Source organism: Apodemus sylvaticus, chromosome 20 (genome assembly GCF_947179515.1).
Source record: "Apodemus sylvaticus chromosome 20, mApoSyl1.1, whole genome shotgun sequence".
NCBI lineage: Eukaryota > Metazoa > Chordata > Mammalia > Rodentia > Muridae > Apodemus > Apodemus sylvaticus.
Window position 1 is genome coordinate 16,424,636 of NC_067491.1, and position 18,990 is coordinate 16,443,625.

General features: G+C 35.4%; 1 protein-coding gene across 6 annotated transcripts in view; it reads left to right on the forward strand.

Annotated features, from left to right (window-relative positions):
- Positions 1 to 18,990, forward strand: part of Cpsf6 (cleavage and polyadenylation specific factor 6) — a 50,394-nt gene that overhangs the window by 18,645 nt on the left and 12,759 nt on the right. For 4 of the 6 annotated variants that reach the window (XM_052165906.1, XM_052165909.1, XM_052165910.1 and 1 more), the window contains one exon: positions 6,399 to 8,776. The exons of 1 other annotated variant lie outside the window; for it this stretch is intronic. The gene's annotated coding sequence lies outside the window, so the exon portion shown is untranslated. Of the gene's footprint in view, positions 1 to 41; positions 4,976 to 6,398; positions 8,777 to 18,990 lie in introns of those variants that run through there. One more of the 6 variants, XM_052165907.1, reaches the window with a different exon arrangement.

Consider the following 18,990-nt stretch of genomic DNA (forward strand, 5'->3'; position numbering starts at 1 on the left):
TATTAACAGCAATTATAACTCCAAGGCTGTTGTTTATACAGTAAATATACCTACATTTTAAGTGGTCCAAGTACTTGTTCTGATTTAATCTTCTGGAAACATCTGAAAACAGGTAAGCCATCACAGGTAAAAACTTTTGACCTTTTCCCCCTTGACTGTTGTGTTCATGAGTTATCCGTGATTTAGGTTCTTAAAGCAAGAAAAATAATCAAGAGGACTCATTATGTACTTCTAAAATTTGAAAATTGGGATTCTTGTAATCACATACATTGTTTGCATGTGATTTTAAACTATTTATAAAATATTTATGTGCTTGGATTTCTAAAAATAAAACTTTTATTCTTCCTTCCTAGAATTTTTGTCCCTGAAACTTTTAAAGAAAATCTAATACTATAATAGGTTATAATACAAAAAGATGTTTTTCAGCAGTGAGATTTTTTTTCCCTTTTAAAAATTGCTTTTTAGACTAGAATTGCTAGCATTTGATTTTATTTTTGGACGAACACTATCTTTTTAATTTGCAAAGAAGGCATTAAGTTGGTTTAGTGTTCATGTCTAAGAACTTAAAATTGTGCCAAGCCATACATCCCAAGTTAGAAATACTTGGAAATAATTTCTTTGATGTTTCATTCATAAGCCATAATCATTGTCTTTTTTTCCTGTATTTTAATATTTTCTTGTGTACATTTTTCATAAATTAGAATGAGTTGTCTGTTTATGCTTCATTTTTACATGTAATTTTATTTTATATTTGTGAACAGTGTTTACTCATGAAGAGTGGGGACAACACTGTGAATCTTTTGAATGTGGCAGGTTATCAATTCTGTAAACACCTTCGCTCCATAGATGAGTTAAAGTAGACTTAACAAATCCGTTATAAGTATACTTACAAGTAAATATTTTACAGAAACTTACTGAAAATCCATTCAGAAAATTGTTAATATTGTAATTGGCTTTATTGTGTATGTAATTTTGTGACTAGCAGTTTCTTTAATCATCACACACATGCAGACTCACCCACATGATCCCTTTTGAAAAAGAAAAAAATGTGAAGTAATTTTTATGAAATACAAGTTTCATAACAGTTTTTGAAGTAAGGAAGTCGATTTTAATACTTTGTCTCACATTTTGAATATTAAAACCCTTTTTACTAGTTATATTACACCAAATTTTAATTCTCAAAATATTTCTCTTTTAGTTTTAAAATTATAAAATTGGTACTGTTTGGATATAAAAATTGGATGTTGTATCATATAAATCTAAACTAAATTTTAAATAGTTTTTTTATTCATAGTAAAAATCCCTGAATGTACATTGGGATATAATTATTACTTGAAATGTCTAATTATCTATTTTGATAAGGTATCAACTTTACAAGTTGTACTTTTGTTTGTTTGTTTATTATATAGTTACCAAAGAGATTTTAGTGAAGTTGGCTACATTTTCAGTAATTCAGTTTGTCCATCAGGGGCCGCTAAACTAGTTCATGTGTAGCCTTAATTAGCAGGTGCTTTTACAGGTCTTCATAAAATTAATCCAGTAAACCAAGTATGCTTTGTTAACTTTACATACTTAGAATTTATACTCCAGTCAAGAGTAATCACCTAAAATATCATTTTGAGTTCCATGTCATTCAGACGTTAACTACCGTTTCTTGGTATGCAGTTATTTTTGCAATCAGTGATGTACCATTCCCCAAATCCCATGTTTTGTTTGTACATTAATCAGAATTTAGTTGTAATATTGTTATGTGCCTTCATCCAAGCAAAATTTTACAAAAGCTTTTATAGTAGGGGGAAAAAAAAAGAATATGTTTCCCTGGATTATTGTACCTTTGCTTATACCAAACGATATTCATTGTGGAAGCAGATTGAGTAAGGGGTTGCGGGTGGGCTTAAATGCATATTCAAGTGCAAACCTATTTGCAAATTTTATTATTATAAGGTCTGTTGACCTCTTTAGAAGTTTTAAAATATGAGTCCTTTTGAACATCCTTGTAAATTTTAAATGGAATAAATGGAATAAGAAGTATTTCACCAATAAAGTAAATGTCAGTCTCTGTATAAGTCAACACTGTAATATGCTGTCCAGTGAAGATGGCGGTGAGACAGGTTTGGGAAGGGCGATGTTGACAGCTGTTAATGTCTGTCCCATCCTAAGTTTTTTTGTGTTTAAACTGTTGAGTAATGTTAATTGCATTCTCATTTGAAAATGTATTATTTTTCTAAAAGTTTTCCATATCTGAGTTCAAATAGGTAATAATACTTTAATGAGAAAAATAACAGCTTTGTAAATTTCAGTGTATAAATGCATTGTGCTTCATATTCTGTAATTTTTCCTCTATTCTCAGACCACTCTGAGCAAAATAAAAGGTGTAAGGTTTGTTCTCACAGGAATAATGTTACTGTGCAGTTGCCGCTGTCCTCTTTTCCTTGTTTTGTTGCTCTGACTTGTTTAGAGTAGCCCTACTCAGCAGTGTATGGTAACTGAGGTCTCTGTCCTGAAAAAACAGATGGAAGCAAATTCTTTTTCTAGATGCTTTTTATTGAGGCTTTTCTTCCTAATTTATGAGATTCTCATGCTCTCAAATGATTACCTTTTTACCCCTAAGTACTGTGTTTGGAATCTGGGTTTTATAACTGTTAAGCATATGGCTGTGTGATTACTTCTGGCATAAATGTCATGAACTTGGATTTAATTACTGCACAGGATTTATACTGCTTTGTGTTTTTTATCCAGATTATTATAGCTTGTGTTAATTTGGGGAAAAGCCCAAAGGAACTAATTTCTTTTATATTAAGATGTTCCATCTCGTTAGGAGTGTTATGTTGAGGTTTCTGTGAAAATTAAATTCTTTTTCATTGCCTGGTGAATGATAACTGACTGTTAACGAGATTTCAGAATTACTTCTCTAAGTCTTAGACGACGTGTTGTTACCTGCCTAGTTTTCCCAGTGTTATTTGCTTGTGTTTTTCCATTTATCTCAACTGCTCCACTTCATCTTGCTGTGCTGGCTCTCATTTCTTTTCTGATTTCTCATATTTTTAGTATGTGTAAAATCTGACTGTCCACTGTTTTATTTGAAGTGACAAGAGAGGGTAGAGAGTGGCCCCTTGGATGATGTAGAGTGTGTTTTGCTCACCGTGGTTTAAGAATATAGTTTTGTTTATAAATAATTGATGTTCTCTGTCTTAAAGAAAAGTTCAGTGCCAATGTGAGTCACCTGATCCCTCACCTTCATCTCAGTGTGATATTTTTGCCATTGTTTAGTTTGTATCTTGGATTGTTTTGAATACATAATGTTTTAAATGAATTCAGTTAGCATTGTTTAAAGAAAACCTACTAACCAGAAAGAGAAGAGTGACATTCATGTTCTGTAAATTTATACTTTTGCATTCTGTAGTTAGCAAGTTCTAACTCTTGACAGTGTGTAAATTTTAAATAACAACCAGCTTATTTTGAAATGTCCGTATTTTTTGAGTTTACTTTCTTTGGTACAAGGTTTTTTTCATTTTCTTTTTTGTAATGCAGTTTACTTCTGTGTAGTCAATTGCATAGAACACTTCATTGTGTATTTTGTACAGTAAAATAATTGATAATAATTAATAAATAATAAAATGATTTAGTTGAAGTGGGGTAAGTATGATGTTCAGAGAAAAACAGCAGAATATAAACTCAGTAGCTATGAGCTTTTTGTGAACATCAGTAATAAATGGAACTGTTTTTTATGTACTGTGTTCTAGTCAATAGATGAAGGAACTCAGGAAGAGTTAATATGTTTAGATGCTTCTGTTGCCTACCTCATCCTCATTCCCCATTAAGGAGAAATTTTCAGATATAGAAGGGTAGATTTTATTAATTTAAAAACATTGCATTTCTAAAATTATGTGAGGGTCCTTTTCAGCACATTAATATGAAAACCTGTAAGAGCTGGGTGTGATAGTGTATACCTGTGACCTTAATACCTAAAGAGACTCATGTAGGAGGATGCTTGTGAGCTCCAGGCCAGCCTGGTTTATATGTGGAGTTTCATGCTACCTGGCTTCTGCTCTAAAACCATGTTTCGGAAGTAAGAACAAACACTCAATATAAAAACCTATGAGATTCTTATCAAATAAGTATTCAAATGTTTTACTTAAAAGGTTAGTTTACCATGAGTTTTAAAATACAAACAATACCAAGATTGCATATATAATTAAACACTCAATTCATAACTGTTTGTTAGTATATTATCTCTAAATGTAGGCATTTCAATCTTTTGAAACTTTACTGCTTGCTTTAGCTTGCAGATTTTCAGGCTAGTTTCATTGTGTTAGTTCATTACAGCTGTTTACATAGGTTCCTTTTCATAGCTGACAGGTAAAGCAAGTAACTGTGACATACAGATTTGACCAAATGCGATTTTGAACATAAGGGCATTGAATGTACTTGTTACTTTTAAGACTTTTGGAATCTTTGTTTATGTGGATGTCTACTTAGACGTTTGAGTCTATAATATGGAATTGGATTATTGGAAATGGGTTGTATTGACTTCAAATTTTGCTTCCATTTGAGATTGTAAAATTTGTGTTTATGTAAAGTGTTTAGAACTAGAAATAAAAGTTTCTAAACTATTCCCTAAATTTTATGTCTGTATGGTAAAATTCGAAGATTTATCAATTAGTAAATTCCTATCTATAACATAATGAAGCAAAAGATGAGTACATTGGTTCTGTGTAAACGTGTTTTATGACCTCACAAACAGGATTTCCTGTATATAAGTAGTAAGTTTCCATTGGGGTCATGGTAATATACACCCTATGGCTTTTTGAAAGATTGATTTTTTTTTTTTAATTTTTCCGTACTGTGACTTTAAGTAATTTTTCTCTCAGTAACTTGTTCTTCATTTTTTATAACACAGTAGGGGAGATAGCATTTCTTTTCTAGTAGGATTTATGAATTTTCCACAATTTTTTTTTTTTTTTTTTTTTTTTTTTTTGTAGATTAAACCACCTGCCTTATCTTTCTCTAATGGTTTACTGTTTTTAAGTTTCACTAGTGCTGGAAGTGTTAGTGCAGGTCATGGGCTTTGTATGTCATGGAGTACTGTGTTCAGTCTTCATCATCAGTCTCAGAACACAAAGATATCTACCAGAATTGTAACCTGTAAAACTAGAACATTTGAAAACTAACATTGTAGATTTTTTTTCTGTTAAATAATTCCTCTGTATAAGCCTATTAACATATCATGAAAATGAAGGTACAAAAGGTGATTACTATAGTTTAAATGACTCTTTAAAGAATGCAGTTGAGAAAGATTTTTCCTTTTGTACTTTTAAGATTTAAGGTTTTATTAGGGATGATGAATATGTATATACATACTGATATTTTTAAGATTCTCCCCATGGAGAAATGGACACAAAATTCACAGTTGTTACAAAAATTCCTCCTAATTATAAAGCAAAATACTTTTAAAAATTATTTTTATGACTGAATGCCACTAAATATTATGTGCTTTTGAAAAATATTAAAATACCCTTTAGTATTTCTTCGGTATAAAAATGACCAGTTATTAAATCAGTGTTTTCTTTTTTGAACATTCACTTGAAATTTACATAAATATGTATTCCTGAACCTATAGTATCAATTTATTGTTGGCTTTCCCTCTCCCCCTTTTATGTAAGTTTTCAATGAAATTTATCATTGTAGATTCTTATTAGTTTGTGTTTGGTTAGTGGATATAGGTGAAATAGAATGAAAGTAATGTCTCAAATTTGTATTGTGTCTAACGATTTGTATGTGGATGTCATATTGAATGACCACACCGAGGTATTTATACATTCTGTAACATGGAACTTCATTGGTTTATAACAGATTGGCAGAAGTTCGTGTATGCTGTCAAATACAGTTAATTTGTAAATTTCATTGCATTTTATATTCAGTTCAGTATTTGTTAAATATATTGATATGTGGATGAATGAAAAATATCTACATTCAAATCCAAGCATTTTCCCATTTATTTTGTAGTGTACATATTTTAGACAATGACTTATAGTTCTCATCATCACAGAAACGGTAGCTGCTGTATTTTCATTTGTTACTGTAATTTTATTCTTTTCAAAATTACCATATTTTGCACAAAACAGTGGTCTTCTTCATATGAGAATCACTGAATTTCAAAGGAAGTAATACGTAAAAAGTGAAGTATGAGAATTTCTTTGAATTTGTAAATTCAATTTGTAAACATAAGAGCATTTCTCTTCCATGTAAGCAGCTACTGTTTGAGTTACTTTTTATTTTGTGTTAGAATCCCTAACATTGAATAGTTGCACGACTTGTGTATGTATAGCTAAGCCAACATTTTTTTGTGTATTCTGGGGAATAGCAAAATCTACATCACAAATTTTGACACATTACAGCTGAAGGAAGAGGAACACCTTCCAAGACAAAACAGTCTTCACGGGGGAAAAGTGACGCTTGTCCAGCAGTTTGCTTCTTGTGATTGAACTGAACCTGTAAGGATTCATGGATAAACTGAACAGGAATAGATCTGAATAAAGCAAATCTGCATAAATGGTAACCAGTAGCTCTACTTTTATTTTTTATGTTGCTTAACTGTTTTATTTGAAGGAAACCTGTGTGATTTAAAAAGTTAATAGCTTTTGCAACTTTATTACTGGTTATATATATTTGGCCATTATAATGTGCAAGCAATTGGAAAAAGTCAAGTAAATGCTTGTTTTTATAGTAGTTTGTTCTTGTTAAAATGTTCATATGATAATGTCTGTAAACAGCACCAATTTGATTACAATAGATGTAGTGTTGTAATAAACTGTTTAATGGGGCTGATGTGTAAAGCTGTTCAAGTTATTTGATGTTTACACCTCAGGGAAAGTCTTGTGTTCAGCAATATCTAAAGATAATGTTACTATGACAACATTTTTACTGTCCTTTGAAAAGCATTGCAGTAGCGTGTTTGGATATGCATCGATCTAATCTTGCGTTCAGTGAATTAAACATGACTAATTAAGTGTCTATTGCCCTTGATTTTGATATTAGAATAGGTGATTACATGGGTATTCAATATTTCTATATTCTGCTTTTCTAGCTGTTTTTACCTAGTTAGCTTGTGATTTTGCTGAATGGTATGTAAACGTGTAAAAACTGAAATTTGACAGAGCAATCCAGTCAATGTGTTAGGGGTCAAAAAATTTAAGGTTGTAACATTTTTGGTAAAAACTCATGTATTTGCTAAAGTAGTGCAGCTTAATTAAAACCCAGATATACTGAAACAATAAATTGTGAACTGCTAGCATTTAAGATAGATTTTGATAATTCTGATTTCATGCAGTAATTTCCTGTTCATGCTGATGGTGCCATAGGCAGTGTAATGATGGCTATACAGCAAGATACGTAAAGAAAGCCTAGTATTGTACCTGATACAGATTCTGAAGGGTGTGATGTTTTTTAACATTGGGTTGTATTCTTCAGTGTGAATAATGAAAAATTATAGTTACACTGTCTTCATGGCTCAAGGAATTCTATGTATATTCCTGTAACCTTGTTGATTTATGCTTGATTAGAGTTAATCAGTTGATTTTTTTTTTTATTTTTTATTTTTTTTAGATCCAGCCTTAATAAAAGGTTGTATTAAAAGCATCTGGCTAGCATGTGTTCTGCAGAATTAGCAGAGACAGACTGTCAATTTAATTGCCTATTTTTATAGGAAGATAAAAATCTGAATTACTAAAGAAATTTTAGATAAAGTCCTTAAGCTAATTTGTGTTAAATGTTTTAAAAATCTTATTACCTATCTTTGGATAGTATGCATTCGCCTTTAAATTTGACCTAAATTTAAGAGCAATGCTTAAGGTATGTACCATAGGTTGAGATAATGTGCAACTTGAGAGATTTGTACTTTTCGTCAGTTTTAACCTTTCTGCTTTTAAAATACTCAAAAATACCCATACCACTGCCAGTTCTTTTTAAAACATTTTGTGAGCAAAGTATTTTTTGGAAGGGATCATTGTTGTTTACCAGAACTGTTGTTAGCTCTCAGAAATGATTTTTCTTAAGTGTCTAATCTTGTTGAAAAGCAATTACCTTTTAATTTGGGAGTTGTATCAGAATCTAATTTTTGTTTTGTATATAGGTATTGTAAGTTTTGTCATTTTTAAGCTTTTTTTAATAGTTCAATTACAATACCCTAATGTGAAGCTGTGTGGACATACATGTGTTTACAAGGGAGATTAGTTAATAATGAGATTAAAAGGTAAGTACAATGTCCATAGATAGAATTTCTCTGAACATTTTAAAAATGGAATCAAAAAAAATACATATACTTGAAATGAAACTGGAGATTTTGTACTAATTTTGATCCTTTATTACCTTTTATTCTTTTTTTTTAATGAGTTGGAACCCTTTCATTGCTCTCTTATGTCACCCACTTGCTTGACTTAGTTCATTAATAAGTGACTTTGGATGCAGATAGTGTCAGTGTACTAGTGTTGTTTGCTGCCGCTAGTCCATTATTTTAAGTGTTGTCAGGAAGAAATAAAATAACTTTGGTTTTTCTAATTTTGCAGTGTCTCCTACCTGATAACACATGAATGTATAGCAGTAAAAGTAAAAATTACAAACCTTGGTTTATTTGTCAAAGCCCTTCTGTTTGTTAGGAGCCAGTTTCATTTGAAAACTGGTTTCTAATGTATAAAAACAATCCAAAGAGATAAAATTTCACAAAGACACCAAAAAAAAAAATAGAGAGAGAAGAGAGAGAGAGAGAGAGATAGACAGACAGACAGACAGATAGACAGAAAAGTCAAAGAGAAAAAAGGAGCTACAGAGAGTTTTTAAAAATTGTAGTTCATTTATATAGTGACGATGAAGCCAAGCTTGGGGTCTCTCTAGAGTCCTAGCGTTGCCTCGTGCTGTGCAGTCACATTCCTTGCAGTTAGTAGTGAGACTGCACATGGGCTCTCTCCTGGAGCAGCACTTTGAACTCAGTATACTGCTCTGAGGAAAAGGAAATACATTTGTAGAAAGGATTCTTTCTGTTAAATTTACATGTGTTTATGGGTTGTCAGTTTTCATCAGCAAGATGAGCAGGATTCTGAGTGACTTGCCACAGCTATTGATCATGTTAGGCCATTTCCTGCCTCCTTAACCTATAATCTTAAGCAGTTGACTACAGTTTGGAATTTACAAATAGCATGTAGCTTAAGGTATTATTTTAATTTGATTCTCCTATGGAGACTGTTGCTTTAGTTTTTACTAGTTTAAAGTCAGTTCTAAAAATAAACATGAAGGTTTTCATGAATGTTGTATAATATTTTATAGTAAAGGGGGGAAATTGTTTAAAGGGTAAGACTTTCTCTTACCCTGTGTTGAAATGTGCCAATGGCCTGAGTACATTCTGTTCCATACAATGAGATGCCACTACAAGACTCTCAGACTGGAGTGCTCCTCACACTGCAGCCTTGCTGCCCGAGTGCTCATTGCACTGTCGGTATCTTGCAAGCTGGCCCCAATATTGTGTTTTAAGCTTCAGCTTAAGTTATTTTTAAGAGGAAGTTTATGTTCTGTTTCTTTACTGAAAATACAGTATTGAGATTCTTGCTATTGCACAGATAAACTGATTTTTAAATTTTATTCATGAACTTCATTTGCATCCCATAGTCCCCTGTAAATGCTTCCCCCAGTTGTATGTACTTACTAAATGCACGCTTTTTCATTGTACATACTAGACATTTTTTTGTGCTAAAATATATTAAGTAGGGTTTTTGTAGCAAAGCATTCTATTTTTATGTTCTTACAGTGTATGTGTTAACATTAATATTAAGTTTAAGCACTGGTGTATTTATTTTTAGCAACTTGACTCCTAGAAGCCTTAGATTAATTTTTAAATAAACATTCAACCAAAAATTATGAATTTCTTGAGATGTGGCCTTATATGTGGTGTTTTCTGTGTTTATAATGTGAGATTTTTTTAAATTTAGATTTTATTTGAATCAAGATTTAGAATTAGTCTCATTTTAAGACAAAATAGAAAATGTATTAAGCGTCTAGGCTTCTGGGAGGAAGTTCTTACACATAGAGAGAAGCAATATGAATTTATGAATGAATATTCAGGCCATTGTATTATGTTCAGATTGCTTTAGGTTTGTTTTAGTCCAGTGTTTCTTTAAAGTTCAGGTGGTTGGCATACAGCTACTATGGTTTTTTTATATGGGATGTATGAACTCTTGGTTACATAGAGACAGATTTTTTAAAGACTTCCTGCTACATTTTGCTGTAACTGGAGGCATTTAAAATATTAGGTAGCATTTAATTGAAGTCACACAGGTCTTGAATGGTATTCCTGGATCGTAAATACTACGAGCAGTTTTTCATGTCAGAGAGTACCCTGAAACTCCTCCATGGGAGTAAATTACATTCATTTCCTAATTGATACACCCTTCATTTTAGTAAAAAATATTTCATTTTGAAAGTTATTTTTTTGGCACATTGTTACTGCGTAACACTTCTCAGCATTTCTGTATGCAAATTATTTTAAAATACAATGATAAATTCATGTTTGTTTATTTTTTATTTTGGAAATTGTAGTACTCAGGTGGTATTTAATGGGAAATGATTCTTTGATGTGAATCATAATGTATTTTGAGGACTGCAACTATAACACTTAAGACTTTAGCCTTAAGACAAGGTCTATTCTTCCTTCCTTTGCATCCCATGGTATAGTAGCAAAGTAGTTTACAGCCCCGCACAGCCTTACAAAGTTGTTTTACAATTTTTTATGGAAAACCCTTAACAAGAAAAAAATTGTATCATATAACAATACCGATGAGTTATTGAATAATCACCCTCTGTAAATAAGTTGTTTAATACCAGAAGGCCAAAGAAAGTCTTGAGATTTTAGCTATTGAATGTGGTGACTTCATAAGATTTCTGTGCAAAAGGTAAGGTGAGATTCCATTCAATAGGCATTCTTTTGATGTCCATGAAAACTAGACTTCCATATTAGCTTCCTTCAAAAGGCTCATTCCCATTTTATTAAAATGTTTGTACTTGCAATTTTGTGTTTAATGTTTACTTGTCTTTTCTTTCTTTAGCATTTAGGTGACTGTTCAGCAGTTTTCTATATGGCCATTGTTGGCCTTAAACTGCGCTAGTAACAAGCATGGTATTTATCTTGTATTGAAAATAAAAACAAAGTTTTGGTAATACTTTGCAGTTTGTTCTTTTTGTTTGGCTTATAATTTTGTTAACTATTTCATTTAACCTTGAATAATATCTATTGGGGAAATGCAATATTAACAGAGATTAGACTTTCATTTCTATTTTGTCTAAGCTAACATTTTTGAGAATGGTTATTTTTTCATGGTATATTTTAAAAGTTTTAAAAATACATTCTGTGTGTGTGTGTGTGTGTGTCTGTCTGTGTGTGTGTGTATGCCTGTATGCCTGCATGTATGTGTGTGCCAGCCATGGCCCAAATGTAGAGGTAGGAAGACAGCTCTCAGGAGTTAGGAGGCATCGTCTTTACTTGCAAAGACACCTGGCTAGAATTATAATCACCTCATCTCGAGATTATGAACCTCACTAGTCCTTTAGAATTAAAAGCATTTTTGGATCATAGCAATAATTACCAGTTAACTTGGGAACATTATAGGACATACTTGTAGATAGCAGATTAGGTCTTCAAATATTTGATCCATTGGGGCTGGAGATATAACTCAGTTGATGTAGAGTACTTAAATGGAAGTCTGGATTTGATCTACAGCACCATGTAAGAGCAGTGGGGCATGTCTGTAGTCCTCACACTAGGGATCACATTTATCCTCATCTGATGAGAGTCAGGTCATCTCTGGGTATATGAGAGTACACTTTAAAAAAGAAATAAATCAGATACAATACTTGAAGATCTGAACAATTTTTTATGTTGGGTTTTTTTTGTTGTTGTTGTTGTTGTTGTTTTGCTTTGTTTACCCCCCCCCCCCCCCCACCATCCCAGACAGGGTTTCTCTGTGTAGCCTGGCTGTCCTGGAACTCACTCTGTAGACCAGGCTGGCCTCGAACTCAGAAATCCACCTGCCTCTACCTCCCAAGTACTGGGATTTGGAATTAAAGACGTGTGCCACCACTGCCTGGCTCTGAACAAATTCTTACATGCAAACACTAATTTCTTCTCAGTAACAATACTAAGCAATTTAGATTTCTCAGTAACAGTGCTAAATAATTTAGATTGAAATAATGCAGGTTACCATCAGTACTTGTGTAGCATCATTGGGTTTCTTGTTACTGTTCATGCATTTTTTTAAAAAAAGAATTATTTACTTTATGTATATGAGTACACTGTGGCTGTTCTCAGACACCAGAAGAGGGCATTGGTTCCCTTTACACTTAGTTGTGAGCCACCATGTGGTTGCTGGGAATAGATTGAACTCCGGACCTCTGGAGGAGTCTTCTCCAGCGATCTTTATGCATTTTAAAGGTGCATTCATTGGAATAATTTGAGGGTCTGTACCTGTAGCCTTTATGTAACAGCAAAGAGCATGTAACTGCGTAAAGTTAGTGGGAATATCTTGAGTAAAGAACACATCGAGCTAAAAAGGGGATCAGCCACAGCCTGTATTGCCTCAGACTTAGGGTATAGCGGAGGATGAATTGGGATCCTCCTGCTATGTTTAAGTGCTGTCATAATGGGCATGGTACCGGTCCCGTCCCCTTTTCTGTAGTGCTAGGTACTGAAACCCAAGGCCTCCTGCCTTATAGTCATGCACTCTATAAAGTGAATTACAGCTCCAACCCCATTTCTGCTAAACAAGGGATTTAAGATGATTTTCCTAGTCTTCCCACTTGGGTTTCCTAACCATGATCAGGAAATAGCTACTTTGTGGGCCTTTTCAACTTTATCTTTCATTAACAGTGCTTAGGAATTTGTGTATTCACATTGGTTCTGATCAGGTATGCAGGATGAAGATCCACAGTGTCAAAAGCCCAGAGAGTCAGTGGGGTGTGTCCCTGTGTGACTAATTGTCAGGAAGTGGAAGGGGAGAATCTAGTTTGAGGCTCGCCAGTTAGCCCTGTTTATGTGTTTGTGGTCATGTGAGCATTTGCCTGTCAGATGAGAGAACAACATAGAGGGTTAGAGCTTGCTTTTCACTTTTGATCACATCCCCTTATTTCTGCTGTAGTGGCACACTCTAGCCTAGCAGGCCTGGGATCAGATGGGCGAGTCTCCTGTCTGTACTTCAAATCTCAGTCTGAGTGCTGAGATTAAGAACCTGCACCACCACATTCTTTGCTTGATTTGGGTTTTAGCATTCATGCCATCAGGCTTTTGTAGCTAGTGCGTTTTTCCAGTTGGGGCCTACACTTAATGGTAGGAAAGTTCCCACTCTCAGTCTATAGAAAGCCTATTTCCTTAGCATTTATACTGAAACCTGAAGAGTAAGGCCCGGTAAAGAGGGAAGCAAGGAAAAAAGACCTTTTGGCAGGAGAATTTATTCATTGTCGTAGGTAGGAGTGTAAAGAATGCTTGTAGTGAGGAACTTGAGAGTCAGGGCTTTGCGGTCTAAGGGGAGACCTGACTCCACTGAATTGCTCTCTGTTTACAAGCACAGTCATTTGCGCCTCCCAAATTCATTTAAGCAGAACGATTCCCTAAGTATCCCAGGGAGTGACTAGTGTGTATGAAGGGGCTCAACTCACTTAGCATTTCAAAACATTTTTACATGTTTTGTAAAAATGGGAACGATGAGGTAGGTAGGACAGTGAAGTCTACAGCTTAATCAGGAAATGGAATACAAGGGAGAATAGGTGAATAATGTAGCATACAGTGAAAGATGGACCCCTTGTGTAACACCATGGCAGTGCCTGCCAATGGAGCGCACTAGAACACACTTAAGGGGTGCACATTTAGTGTTTTTGCTGTGCATTTTGTGTAATCATGCAATCATGATTTTGACATTGAGAACTGCGATTAAGTAATCTTTAGATACATTTAAAAATGGAGATAAAACTGAATTTGGTAAGAACGTGGATCAGTGGTGAAAGGTGTGTGAGGAGTCCAGATGCTATAGTCATACTTTTTTTTTTTCCAGGAAGCAAACTGAAACTCTTGAGATCAGCAGTATGAAGTACTACTTTTTTGGGCGGAAACAGAAAAAAGCAGAATAAATACATAAAAGCTTATAGGTTTGTACTTAGGTGGTAGGAAGTTTACAATATTCATATTTACTGATCTGCCAGCTTTGAAGTAGAAACTGAGAATATTGTGTAGGTGTGGCTCATATTTAGGCGAAGTAATATACTTGGCTCTCGAGGCTTGGCAAGAATGGAGTTTTAGGCTCCATTTTATTTGTGGCAGTTCATTTGCATGCATCCTTTTCCCAGGAGGAGGGAAATGAATAAAGCTGTGGGCGAAGGCATCTTAACCTTGCAGTTTGCTGGTTATCTGCCTAGCCACAACATACAACTTACCCATTCACTCCCTGTTTGAGGGTGTGTGTTACAGAATGGGTTTTATACTTTTAGCCTTTCATTTTTCCGTCACATTTTATGGTAGATTTTACAAAGGAAGCTCTGAGGAGTTGTGATGGGCAGAATGGAAGTTAAACAGTGTTCCTGGGATTCCCATTTTACAGTTACTCATCTGTTCCTCTCATGCTAGTAAGCCCCACTGTCATAATTTTTAAGTTATAATTGATAATTAAGGTGTAATTAGGAATATTTTTATAAATGTTCACTTGCAAAAATCTGGAGTACCTATTCTTTATGTAGATCTTGTGAGATGCTTTAAATTTAAGTTAGGGCAAAGCAAGCAGCTCAAGTAATATTTCATTTTCTTAAACTGTCACATAAATATGCAGGGGCTTACTGGTGAGGAATGTGTATTTTTCTTGGCAGGCATCCAAGATTGGTCCTCAGCATCCACATCTGGGAGTATTTTAACCTCCATGGACACTTGTTCTTATGTGCTATGTTTGTGGTTAACTGTCAGATACCAGGGAGATAGATGAGTATAAAACTCGGGGAAGGGGCCGGAAAGGTGTTCTAGCAATTAGAAGCACCAACTGTTCTTCCAAAGGACTCAGGTTCAATTTCCATCACTTAGTGGCAGGTTATAACTGTAATTCCACTTCTAGGGTATACAGTGCCCTCTTTTGGACTCTGAAGACACAAGACATATTCATGATATAAAAATATGCATGCAAGCAAACTCTTATACACATAAATAATAAAATACAAACTAAAGCTTCTACAAATTTAGAGTGTAGAAAATTGGACTTGGCTGGGCGGTGGTGGCGCACCCCTGTAATCCCAGCACTCTGGGAGGCAGAGGCAGGCGGATTTCTGAGTTCGAGGCCAGCATTGTCTACAGAGTGAGTTCCAGGATAGCAACCCTGTCTCAAAGAAAAAAAAATCCAAATCCAAAAAAAACCAAAAGAAAAGAAAAAAAAAATGGGCTTGTGTTCCACTTTGAAGCATCTCACTCATCCTAGGAACATAGCTGATTTAGAAGATGGGTAAATTATACTCAGCTAGTAGCGTGTGAACTTACTGGTGGGTGCCAGCAGCAGATCTCAGATTATCCTATGAACAAACAAGCTCTTTAGAGAATTCACATGCCTTAGAAATGTAGGGTATATTTGTACACAGAAACTAGGGTTCGACACCCATTTCATTAAGCTGGTTTAGATTAATGATCTGAGGGGAGTATACAATGATGTAGTTGCTTTACATTTATTTCCCATGCTCACATATATACTAAGTACAGAACATGGCATCCTTCATCAGGCCCAACCTGAACTGTCATAAGTAAAATGTAAAATTTACATTGTTTCATAAGATCCTTAGAGTGTGTCTGTCTTTGTTTTTGAGTATTCCCAAGAGAGTTTAATCTCCTTACTTTGTCCTGGACCTAGTCAAGGCTAGCCTTGAACCCAGAGATCTGTCTCCCAAATGCTGGCATTAAAGGTGTGCATCTCCACACCCTGCTTCTGTCAGTTTCTAATTCAATCTTCTCGAACTTTTTTGCTTAGTGGCAAAATCCACTTAACAATAGAAATCTTGAAGTTAACATGCTGAGGCTGAACTCTGATCATCCTCTTGATCCATCCCATTTCATACCCAGTATATCGGGGTATCTACCATCAGTGAGTACCCAGGACGACTTACTATATTCACGCTGCTCTCTGTCCTTGATGCCACATACAGTCTCTATAGCACGGATATCAGCATCAGAACCCTGCAGGGGCTTGCTCCCTGTTTCTTTACTGAAAGCTGTAGTACTTAAGAACTTACTTTCTGAGTTCTGGGTCCTCTCTCTGACCAGATGGTCTAATTTGTCCCTTTCCCCCTGTGCTCAGCCTATTTCCGACTTTTTTTTTCTCCCTGGTTTTTCAGACAAATCAACATGTTCCTCCCTTTGAATCTTTGCATATTGCATACAGTGTGCTGCCTGGAGTTGTGTGGGTGTCTATACTAGCATTTCAAATGTATCCTCACTATTCAGTCAAAATAGAGTTAGCCAGTAAAGATATATATTTAAGGTTAGAGGACTCAGTTACCCTTTCGGTTTCAATCACAGGCCTCCTTACATGTAGGGAATTGAACCCAGGGCCCTGGACATGGTTGACAGGTGCTTCATTGTTAAGCTTGGCTTATACATTGATAGACCAAGGTCTATCTGAACTCAAGGCCAGCTTGGAGTATGCAGTGAGTTAGTTCCAGGACAGCCAGAGCCACATAGTGAGACCCTGTCACAAAAAAAGTAAAAAGATTGAAGTTGGGCAGGGGTGGTGCCTGCTTTTAATCCCAGTATTGGGGAGGCAGAGACAAAGGGATCTGTGACTTTGAGGCTAGACGGATCTACAGAGCAAGTTCCGGGAAAGCCATGTTGTTTTTATTCACATTCTATTGCTTTGCATAATACTGTGGAGATCAAAGAAAAGTTTTCATGGCATGTTAGAAACAAACAGTCTAAAACATAGTACTTGGACCTTTATAACATTTTCTCATCAAAGATCTAAAGACTCAGTGTAGAAAGTGGTCTCTAGCAACATTAACACCGGTGGGCCTGGGAACTGAGTTTAGCATTCGATTACAATTACCAAGTATCTGAATACACACTGAAGATTTAAAAGTTAGTCTTTTTCTATTTTTGTTTGTTTTTTTGAAACGGTTTCTCTGTGTAACATCTTGAAGCATGCAACTGTGTAACATTTGTGGACCATGCTAGCCTTGAACTCACGAAGATCCACCTGTCTCTCCCTCCTGAGTGTTGGAGCTAAAGGGATGTGCCACCATACCTCCCTAGCCTTGTTTGGTTTTGTTGTTCTTGATAGGATCTCATTCAGGCTGCTTGTGAACTCAGAAACTTGCTTCCACCTCATAACTGCAAGAATTTAAGACCCGAGCCACCCTGCCCCACCTATTTTTAGATTGCCCGTAATGCCCGTCTGAATCTTAAATTTATATACCATAATTTCAACTAGTTCTTGTCATTGGCTATTTGGGTTGGTTCTCTTTTTGTTACTATCAGGGATCTTTGTATTAGGCATCTTTTTATCTTAGCGCAGATCTCTTCTAAAAATCATTTCTTCAGATATTTGATTAAGAAAATGAACAGTTGAGGATGGAAAGATGGCTCTGGAGTTAAGAGGACCCAGGTTCAATTCCAAGGACCCACATGGCAGTTCACGCCTATCTATAACTCCAGTTCCAGGGCATCTGACACGTTTACACAGATAAACATGCATGTAAAACACCAATGAACATAAAAAATTATACATTAATAAAAGAAAGTGAACAGTTGAGCGTTTTGAACACATTAAATTGCCCTGATGATTAATTTTTTAGCATACGTTTTTGTTTTTTATGGTAGTTTTGCTTTGTAACATTACAGACATGCTACATTACAGATATGTCCTTAAAATATTAATTAGGCAAGCACTACCAATTGAGTTTTAACCTAGTCATCTTTTTACTGAATTGTTAGTAGTATGCTGCCATCTAGTGATAGATTTGCATAAATTTTGTAAATTGTGTAAAGGGTAGGTTCATAATATTTTTCACTGGGAAAACCTTTCAGTAAAGAGATTTAGGATCTGCTGGGCACAGTGTGCACACCTTTAATCTCCTCACCCAAATCTGAGTTCAAGACCTGGTGGTGTACATAGTGATTTCCAGGACAGTTGGGGCTGTACAGTGAGACCTTGACAAAAAAGAGATTGAGAGCCTGCAATAGCTAGCACTGGTTGGTAACTTGGCAGGCTACACAGTCACCTGGAAGGTAAGCCTCTGCTATGTCTGAGGGGTGATCTAGGTGAGAACTGTAATTTTGGGTAGATCATTCCATAAGCTGGACTCTAAGGAAAAGGTGAGGTGCCGACCGCCTGCTGCCGGCAAGCTGACGCTCCTGACCGGGGCTGTAGTCTCACCGGCAGCTTCCTACTCTCACCTTCATACCTTCCCCACCATCGTGGGATTCCCCTCATACTGGATTAAAATAAACTTTTAGTAGTTTTGCTCAGATGGTTTGTTTCATCAACAAGGGAAGCACGTAATATAGAACTCAAATTATCTGACCAAAGAGGAGCAGGCTCATGTAGCCTAGAAATTACTACAAATTCTTTTAAAATCCATAGTCTCTATAAGAGACCTTGTACTCACAGTAATGAGCTAACTCTCTTGGTGAAGTCATTAGGGTTCTTCTTACTTGTCTTAACTGAAGGTCTCTCTCTCTCTCTCTCTCTCTCTCTCTCTCTCTCTCTCTCTCTCTCTCTCCCTCCCTCCCTCCCTCCCTCCCTCCCTCCCTCCCTCCCTCCCTCCCTCCCTCCCTCTCTCTCTCTCTCTCTCTCTCTCTCTCTCTCTCTCTCTCTCTCTCTCTTTTGGTTTTTTGAGACAGGGTTTTTCCGTGTAACCCTGGCTGTATTGGAACTCATTCTGTAGACCAGGCTGACCTCGAACTCAGAAATCTGCCTGCCTCTGTCTCTCAAGTGCTGG